Source organism: Aethalodelphis obliquidens, unplaced genomic scaffold, assembly GCF_003676395.1.
Source record: "Aethalodelphis obliquidens isolate GAN/ISIS:26980383/991018 unplaced genomic scaffold, ASM367639v1 scaffold99, whole genome shotgun sequence".
NCBI classification, from domain to species: domain Eukaryota; kingdom Metazoa; phylum Chordata; class Mammalia; order Artiodactyla; family Delphinidae; genus Aethalodelphis; species Aethalodelphis obliquidens.
This window is the reverse complement of record NW_020838043.1, coordinates 2,498,737-2,507,140: the sequence shown is the minus strand read 5'-3', so window position 1 is coordinate 2,507,140 and position 8,404 is coordinate 2,498,737.

Below are 8,404 nucleotides of genomic sequence, written 5' to 3'. Positions count from 1 at the left end.
TAACATCTTTATTGGAGTATAATTGCTTTACAATGGTATGTTAGTTTCAGCTTCACAACAAAATGAATCAGTTATATATATACATATGTTCCCATATCTCTTCCCGCTTGCGTCTCCCTCCCTCCCACCCTCCCTATCCCCCCCCTCCAGGCGGTCACAAAGCACCGAGCTGATCTCCCTGTGCTATGCGGCTGCTTCCCACTAGCTATCTACCTTACGTTTGGTAGTGTATATATGTCCATGCCTCTTTATCGCTTTGTCACTGTTTACACTTCCCCCTCCCCATAGCCTCAAGTCCATTCTCTAGTAAGTCTGTGTCTTTATTCCTGTTTCACCCCTAGGTTTTTCATGACATTTTTTTTTTAAATTCCATATATATGTGTTAGCATACGGTATTTGTCTCTCTCTTTCTGACTTACTTCACTCTGTATGACAGACTCTAGGTCTATCCACCTCATTACAAATAGCTCAATTTCGTCTCTTTTTATGGCTGAGTAATATTCCATTGTATATATGTGCCACATCTTCTTTATCCATTCATCTGATGATGGACACTTAGGTTGTTTCCATCTCTGGGCTATTGTAAATAGAGCTGCAATGAACATTGTGGTACATGACTCTTTTTGAATTATGGTTTTCTCAGGGTATATGCCCAGTAGTGGGATTGCTGGGTCATATGGTAGTTCTATTTGTACTTTTTTAAGGAACCTCCATACTCTTCTCCATACTGGCTGTACCAATTCACATTTCCACCAGCAGTGCAAGAGTGTTCCCTTTTCTCCACACCCTCTCCAGCATTTATTGTTTCTAGATTTTTTGATGATGGCCATTCTGACTGGTGTGAGGTGATACCTCATTGTAGTTTTGATTTGCATTTCTCTCATGATTAGTGGTGTTGAGCATCCTTTCATGTGTTTGTTGGCAGTCTGTATATCTTCTTTGGAGAAATGTCTATTTAGGTCTTCTGCCCATTTTTGGATCGTGAGTTGTTTGTTTCTCTGATATTGAGCTGCATGAGCTGCTTGTGTATTTTGGAGATTGATCCTTTGTCAGTTGCATCGCTTGCAAATATTTTCCCCCTTTCTGAGGGTTGTCTCTTTATCTTGTTTATGGTTTCCTTTCCTGTGCAAAAGCTTTTAAGTTTCATCTGGTCCCATTTGTTTATTTTATTCCCATTTCTCCAGGAGGTGGGTCAAAAAGGATCTTGCTGTGATTTATGTCATAGAGTGTTCTATGTTTTCCTCTAAGTGTTTTACAGTGTCTGGTCTTACATTTAGGTCTTTAATCCATTTTGAGTTTACTTTTTTGTATGGTGTTAGGAAGTGTTCTAATTTCATTCTACATGTAGCTGTCCAATTTTCCCCTGCACCACTTATTGAAGGGGCTGTCCTTTCTCCATTGTATATTCTTGCCTCCTTTGTCAAAGATAAGGTGACCACATGTGCGTGGGTTTATCTCTGGGGTTTCTATCCTGTTCCACTGATATATATTTCTGTTTTTGTGCCAGTACCATACTGTCTTGATTACTGTAGCTTTGTAGTATAATCTGAAGTCAGGGAGCCTGATTCCTCCAGCTCTGTTTTTCTTTCTCAAGACTGCTTTGGCTATTTGGGGTCTTCTGTGTTTCCATACAAATTGTGGATTTTTTTGTTCTAGTTCTGTGAAAAATGCCACTGGTAGGGATTGCACTGAAGCTGTAGATTGCTTTGGGTAGTAGAGTCATTTTCACAATGTTGATTCTTCCAATGCAAGAAAGTGGTATACCTCCCCATCTGTTTGCATCACCTTTAATTTCTTTCATCAGTGTCTTATAGTTTTCTGCATACAGGTCTTTTGTCTCCTTAGGTAGGTTTATTCCTAGGTATTTTATTCTTTTTGTTGCAGTGGTGAATGCGATTGTTTCCTTAATTTCTCTTTCAGATTTTTCATCATTAGGGTATAGGAATGCAAGAGATTTCTGTGCATTAATTTTGAATCCTGCAACTTTACCAAATTCATTGATTAGCTCTAGTAGTTTTCTGGTGGCATCTTTAGGATTATCTATGTATAGTATCATGTCATCTGCAAACAGTGACAGTTTTACTTCTTTTCCGATTTGGATTCCTTTCATTTCTTTTTCTTCTCTGACTGCTGTGGCTAAAACTTCCAAAACTGTGTTGAATAAGAGTGGTGAGAGTGGGCAACCTTGTCTTGTTCCTGATCTTGGAGGAAATGGTTTCAGTTTTTCACCATTAAGAATGATGTTGGGGCTTCCCTGGTGGTGCAGTGGTTGAGAGTCCGCCTGCCGATGCAGGGGACACGGGTTCGTGCCCTGGTCCGGGAAGATCCCACATGCCGCGGAGCGGCTGGGCCCGTGAGCCATGGCTGCTGAGCCTGCGTGTCTGGAGCCTGTGCTCCGCAATGGGAGAGGCCACAACAGTGAGAGGCCCATGTACCGCAAAAAAAAAAAAAAAAAAAAAATGATGTTCGCTGTGGGTTTGTCATATATGGCCTTTATTATGTTGAGGTAGATTCCCTCTATGCCTACTTTCTGGAGAGTTTTTATCATAAACGGGTGTTGAATTCTGTCAAAAGCTTTTTCTGCAACTATTGAGAGGATCATATGGTTTTTCTGCTTCAGTTTGTTAATATGGTTTATCACATTGATAGATTTGCGTATATTGAAGAATCCTTGCATTCCTGGGATAAACTCCACTTGATTATGGCGTACGATCCTTTTAATGTGCTGTTGGATTCTGTTTCCTAGTATTTTGTGGAGGATTTTTGCATCTATGTTCATCAGTGATGTTGGCCTGTAGTTTTCTTTTCTTGTGATGTCTTTGTCTGATTTTGGTATGAGGGTGATGTTGGCCTCATAGAATGAGTTTGGGAGTGTTCCTTCCTCTGCTGTATTTTGGAAGAGTTTAAGAAGGATATGTGTTAGCTCTTCTCTAAATGTTTGATAGAATTCGCCTGTGAAGCCATCTGGTCCTGGGCTTTTGTTTGTTGGAAGATTTTTAATCACAGTCTGAATTTCAGTTCTTGTGATCGGTCTGTTCATATTTTCTATTTCTTCCTGGTTCAGTCTCAGAAAGTTGTGGTTTTTTAAGAATTTGTCTTTTTCTTCCAGGTTGTCCATTTTATTGATATATCGTTGCTTGGAGTAATCTCTCATGATCCTTTATATTTCTGCAGTGTCAGCTGTTACTTCTCCTTTTTCATTTCTAATTCTATTGATTTGAGTCTTCTCCCTGTTTTTCTTGATGAGTCTGGCTAATGGTTTATCAATTTTGTTTATCTTCTCAAAGAACCAGCTTTTAGATTTATTGATCTTTGCTATTGTTTCCTTCATTTCTTTCTCATTTATTTCTGATGTGATCTTCATGATCTTTCCTTCTTCTAACTTTGGGTATTTTTTTGTTCTTCTTTCTCTAACTGCTTTAGGTGTAAGGTTTGGTTGTTTGAGATTTTTCTTGTTTCTTGAGGAAGGATTGTATTGCTATAAACTTCCCTCTCAGAACTGCTTTTGCTGCATCCCATAGGTTTCGGGTGGTTGTGTTTTCCTTGTCATTTGCTTCTAGGTTTTTTTGGTTTCCTCTTTGATTTCTTCAGTGATCTCTTGGTTAGTAAGTATTGTTTAGCCTCCATGTGTTTGTATTTTTTACAGATCTTTTCCTGTAATTGATATCTAGTCTCATAGCATTGTGGTTGGAAAAGATACTTGATATGATTTCATTTTCTTAAATTTACCAAGGCTTGATTTGTGACCCAATGATCTATTCTGCAGAATGTTCCATGAGCAATTGAAAAGAAAGTGTATTCTGTTGTTTTTGGTTGGAATGTCCTATAAGTATCAATTAAGTCCATCTTCTCTAATGTGTCATTTAAAGCTTGTGTTTCCTTATTTATTTTCATTTTGGATGATCTGTCCATTGGTGGAAGTGGGGGGTTAAAGTCCCCTACTATGATTGTGTTACTGTCAATTTCCCCTTTTATGGCTGTTAGCATTTGCCTTATGTATTGAAGTGCTCCTATGTTGGGTGCATAAATAGCTACAATTGTTATATCTTCTTGGATTGATCCCTTGATCATTATGTAGTGTCCTTCTTTGTCTCTTGTAATAGTCTTTATGTTAAAGTCTATTTTGTCTGAAATGAGAATTGCTACTCCAGCTTTCTTTTGATTTCCATCTGCATGGAATATCTTTTTCCATCCCCTCACTTTCAGTCTGTATGTGTCCCTAGGTCTGGGGTGGGTCTCTAGACACCATATACACAGTTCTTGTTTTTGTATCCATTCAGCCAGTCTATGTCTTTTGGTGGGAGCATTTAATCCATTTATATTTAAGGTAATTCTCAATATGTATGTTCCTATGACCATTTTCTTAATTACTTTGGGTTTGTTTTTATAGGTCTTTTCCTTCTCTTGTGTTTCCTGCCTAGAGAAGTTCCTTTAGCATTTGCTGTAAAGCTGGTTTGGTGGCGCTGAATTCTCTTAGCTTTTGCTTGTCTGTAAAGGTTTTAATTTCTCCATCAGATCTGAATGAGATCCTTGCTGGGTAGAGTAATCTTGGTTGTACGTTTTTCCCTTTCATCACCTTAAATATGTCTTGCCACTCCCTTCTAGCTTGCAGAGTTTCTGCTGAAAGATCAGCTGCTAACCTTATGAGGATTCCTTTGTATGTTATTTGCTGCTTTTCCCTTGCTGTTTTTAATATTTTTTCTTTGTATTTAATTTTTGATATTTTGATTAATATGTGTCTTGGTGTGTTTCTCCTTGCATTTATCCTGTATGGGACTCTCTGTGCTTCCTGGACTTGATTGACTATTTCCTTTCCTATGTTAGGGAAGTTTTCAACTACAGTCTCTTCAAATGTTTTCTCAGACCCTTTCTTTTTCACTTCTTATTCTGGGACCTCTAGAATTCGAAGGTTGGTGCGTTTAATGTTGTCCCAGAGGTCTCTGAGACTGACCTCAATTCTTTTCATTCTTTTTTCTTTATTCTGCTCTGCAGTAGTTATTGCCACTATTTTGTCTTCCAGGTCACTTATCCGTTCTTCTGCCTCAGTTATTCTGCTGTTGATTCCTTCTAGAGAATTTTTCATTTCATTTATTGTGTTGTTCATCATTGTTAGTTTGCTCTTTAGTTCTTCTAGGTCCTTGTTAAACATTACTTGTATTTTCTCCATTCTGTTTCCAAGATTTTGGATCATCTTTACTTCCATTACTCTGAATTCTTTTTCAGGTAGACTGCCTATTTCCTCTTCATTTGTTTGGTCTGGGTTTTTTTTACCTTGCTCCTTCATCTGCTGCATTTTTCTCTGTCTTCTCATTTTGCTTAACTTACTGTGTTTGGGGTCTCCTTTTCGCAGGCTGCAGTTCATACTTCCCGTTGTTTTTGGTGTCTGCCCCCAGTGGCTAAGGTTGGTTCAGTGGGTTGTGTAAGCTTCCTGGTGCAGGGTACTGGTGCCTGTGTCCTGGTAGGTGGGCTGGATCTTGTCTTTCTGGTGGGCAGGGCCACGTCCGGTGGTGTGTTTTGAGGTGTCTGTGAACTTAGTATGCTTTTAGGCAGCCTCTCTGCTATGGGGTGGGGTTGTGTTCCTGTCTTGCTAGTTGTTTGGCATGGGGTGTCCAGCACTGGAGCTTGCTGGCCGTTGGGTGGAGCTGGGTCTTAACATTGAGATGGAGATCTCTGGGAGAGCTCTCACCATCTGATATTACGTGGGGCTGGGAGGTCTCTGGTGGTCCAGTGTCCTGAACTTGGCTCTCTCACCTCAGAGGCTCAGGCCTGACACCAGGCCAGAGCACCAAGACCCTGTCAGCCACACAGTAGTTCTGTGATCTTGGACCAGGCAGTTAACTTCTCTGTGCCTCAGATTTCCTTTCGTGCAGCACCTCCTCACCCCAGAGGCCCAGTCAGGTGTGAGAGAAAGGCTGTCACTCACAGGCTGTGCAGGGAGGAAGCCCGGGAGGCTGGCATAGGATGCTGGCACAGGACCAAACTCGAATATAGCACTTAGAATAGGGGTGCAATGGGAGACTCTCTGCCCTCTCTTGGGGATGTGCACTGCTGAACTTCTCCTCTGCCATTTGTAGATGCCCAGTGGATGGTACTCACTGACTGCCTGGTGGTGTTTCAAATAGTGCTGGCGTTGTACATTGTGATTCTCATATACTGTCGGTGGTAGGAGCAATTTTATTAGAAGAGGCTGAACAGCAGAAAGAACAGCAGAGCGCGGATCAGTAGATCTAAATTCTCATCCTGGCTCCTATCAGCTATGCGACCATGAGCAAATCCGTCTTATAAAGTTTTACTGGAACACAGCCATGCCCATTCATTTACTTATTACTTTTGGCTGTTTTCACATTTCACGGCAGAGTTGATTAGTTACAACAGAGATTATCTGCCCTGTAAAGCTGAAGATATTTACCATATGGCCCTTTACAGAATAAGCTTGCTGACCCCTGATCTAAATTAACAGGATTATAGTTCACTCAGTTATTCAGGCCCCAAACTGGAGTCACTCCTGATTCCTCTCTTTCTCTCATACTTCCATCCCAATTCTTCAGTAATCCTCTCAGCTCTCTCTCAGAAAAATATTCTGATTCTGCTGTCTTCTCATCACCACCATCATCTCTCATTTCTCCCACCATCATCTCTTGCCTGGACCAGTATCCCTTCTTTCACTCTTGTTCAGTTTTCAACCTATTCTCAACATAGCAGGGGGAGTGATCCTTTAAAAGTGCCAGCCAGATCATGTCACTGCCCTGTCCAAAACCTACAATGGTTTTCCACTGCATTTAGAAAGAAATTGAGAATTCACATCGTATGAGGCCCCACATAATATCCCCTGCCCCCAGCCCATCCCCACCATGAGACTGACCTCATCTCCTTTCGCTCTTCCCTTCCTTCTCTCTGCTCAGCCACACTGACTTCCCAGCTGCTGAACTCTCCAAGTATGTTCCGGCCTCAGAGCCTTTGCCCTTGCCATTCCCTGTAAGTGGCATATATTTGCTCTGGACATCCACGAGCTAACTCCCCCACTGCCTTCAGGGATATGCTTGAATGGCATCTTAGAGAAGACTTCCTTAAGTGCTTTATCTAAAACAGCACCCCCATTCCTCTCTATCCCCTTACCCTTTTTCTTCAGAGCAGTTATCTATTAGGTTAACGTCCACTCCCCTCATTAGAATGCAACTCTAGATACTGTATCCCAAGCTCGGTGTTCAATAAATATTTGTCCAATCAATCTGTCATGTGAATGGGCCTCAGTTTCCTCATGTGTAAAATGAATGAAAGGGCCATCTGGCCGGAGCATCTGTTACTGAACTGGTTGCCAGGATTGTTTCCACTGATCTGACTGGCTAAGTGGGTGTCCCTTTCCTCCTTATGTCAGCCCCTCCGAAAGCCTATGGGTGGAGTGGAGTCTTCCTTTTCTTTGGTCAGCAGTATCTGAGTCCCAAAGCTCGCTTGCTGGAACCTCAAAACAAGCTCTCTTTTCACAAGGGGCCACCACAGTAATGTCTTTTCTGCCTACTTCTTATAAGTATTGTGAACAGCAAATACAATTAGAGATTTGAAACTCTAAAGCTCTATGTAAGTGGAAAGAAATAAAGACAATGTAACATAGCTGAGGACTGACTCTAGCATCATACATGATCCACTCCTTCCCCATCACCCTCTGCCCTGGGCTAATTTAATAGGTTACATGAGACACAACACAGGAGTTCAAAACAAAATAGAGCAGTCTCAAGAACTTGAGATCAATAAGATATTTGTTAAAATGGTTTTTAAAAATCAGTTAAAGAAAGGAAAACCCAAATATTTCTGGCTTCAAGTTGTGACTAATCCCCCACCTTGCTGGGCTCTAGCACTGAAAACAACAACAGCCTCCCTACCCTAAAACAAAAAAGCCACTTTAATCATTTTAGGATTCTTATAAAGTAAGTTCACTAGTTATTTAGACACTTAAGTAGTAGTAATTCAAAAGCCTAGAATTCTCATAAAATACTGAGACTACTGGAACACTAAATTCACATCTAAGTTGTTAATCACTCAAAGGTAACTTTGACCTGCTCCTTAGCAGTCTCTTTCCCCAGATGTTGCTCTTGATAATGATGAGGATTTGTCTCTGGGTTTTGCAGGAGAGACAAAGAGGCAAGTGAGTAAAAATACTGGTGTATTTTAAACCAAGCTTTCTGGCTTTCAGCTAGTGCAGGAAGCTAATGATTATTTAACTCAGGCATTTTTTACCTAGGCAACGGTATTGTACGGTTTGGATCATAATTTTTGGCTTTATCTCTGTCCTAACAAGAATTAAAGACTGAGTATTTTGAGTATCTATTAGGATAGAGCTGACTGAAAGCTATTTTAGATTCAATTGTGACATGAGCTGTATTCAGAAATAATGGAGACACCAGTAAGT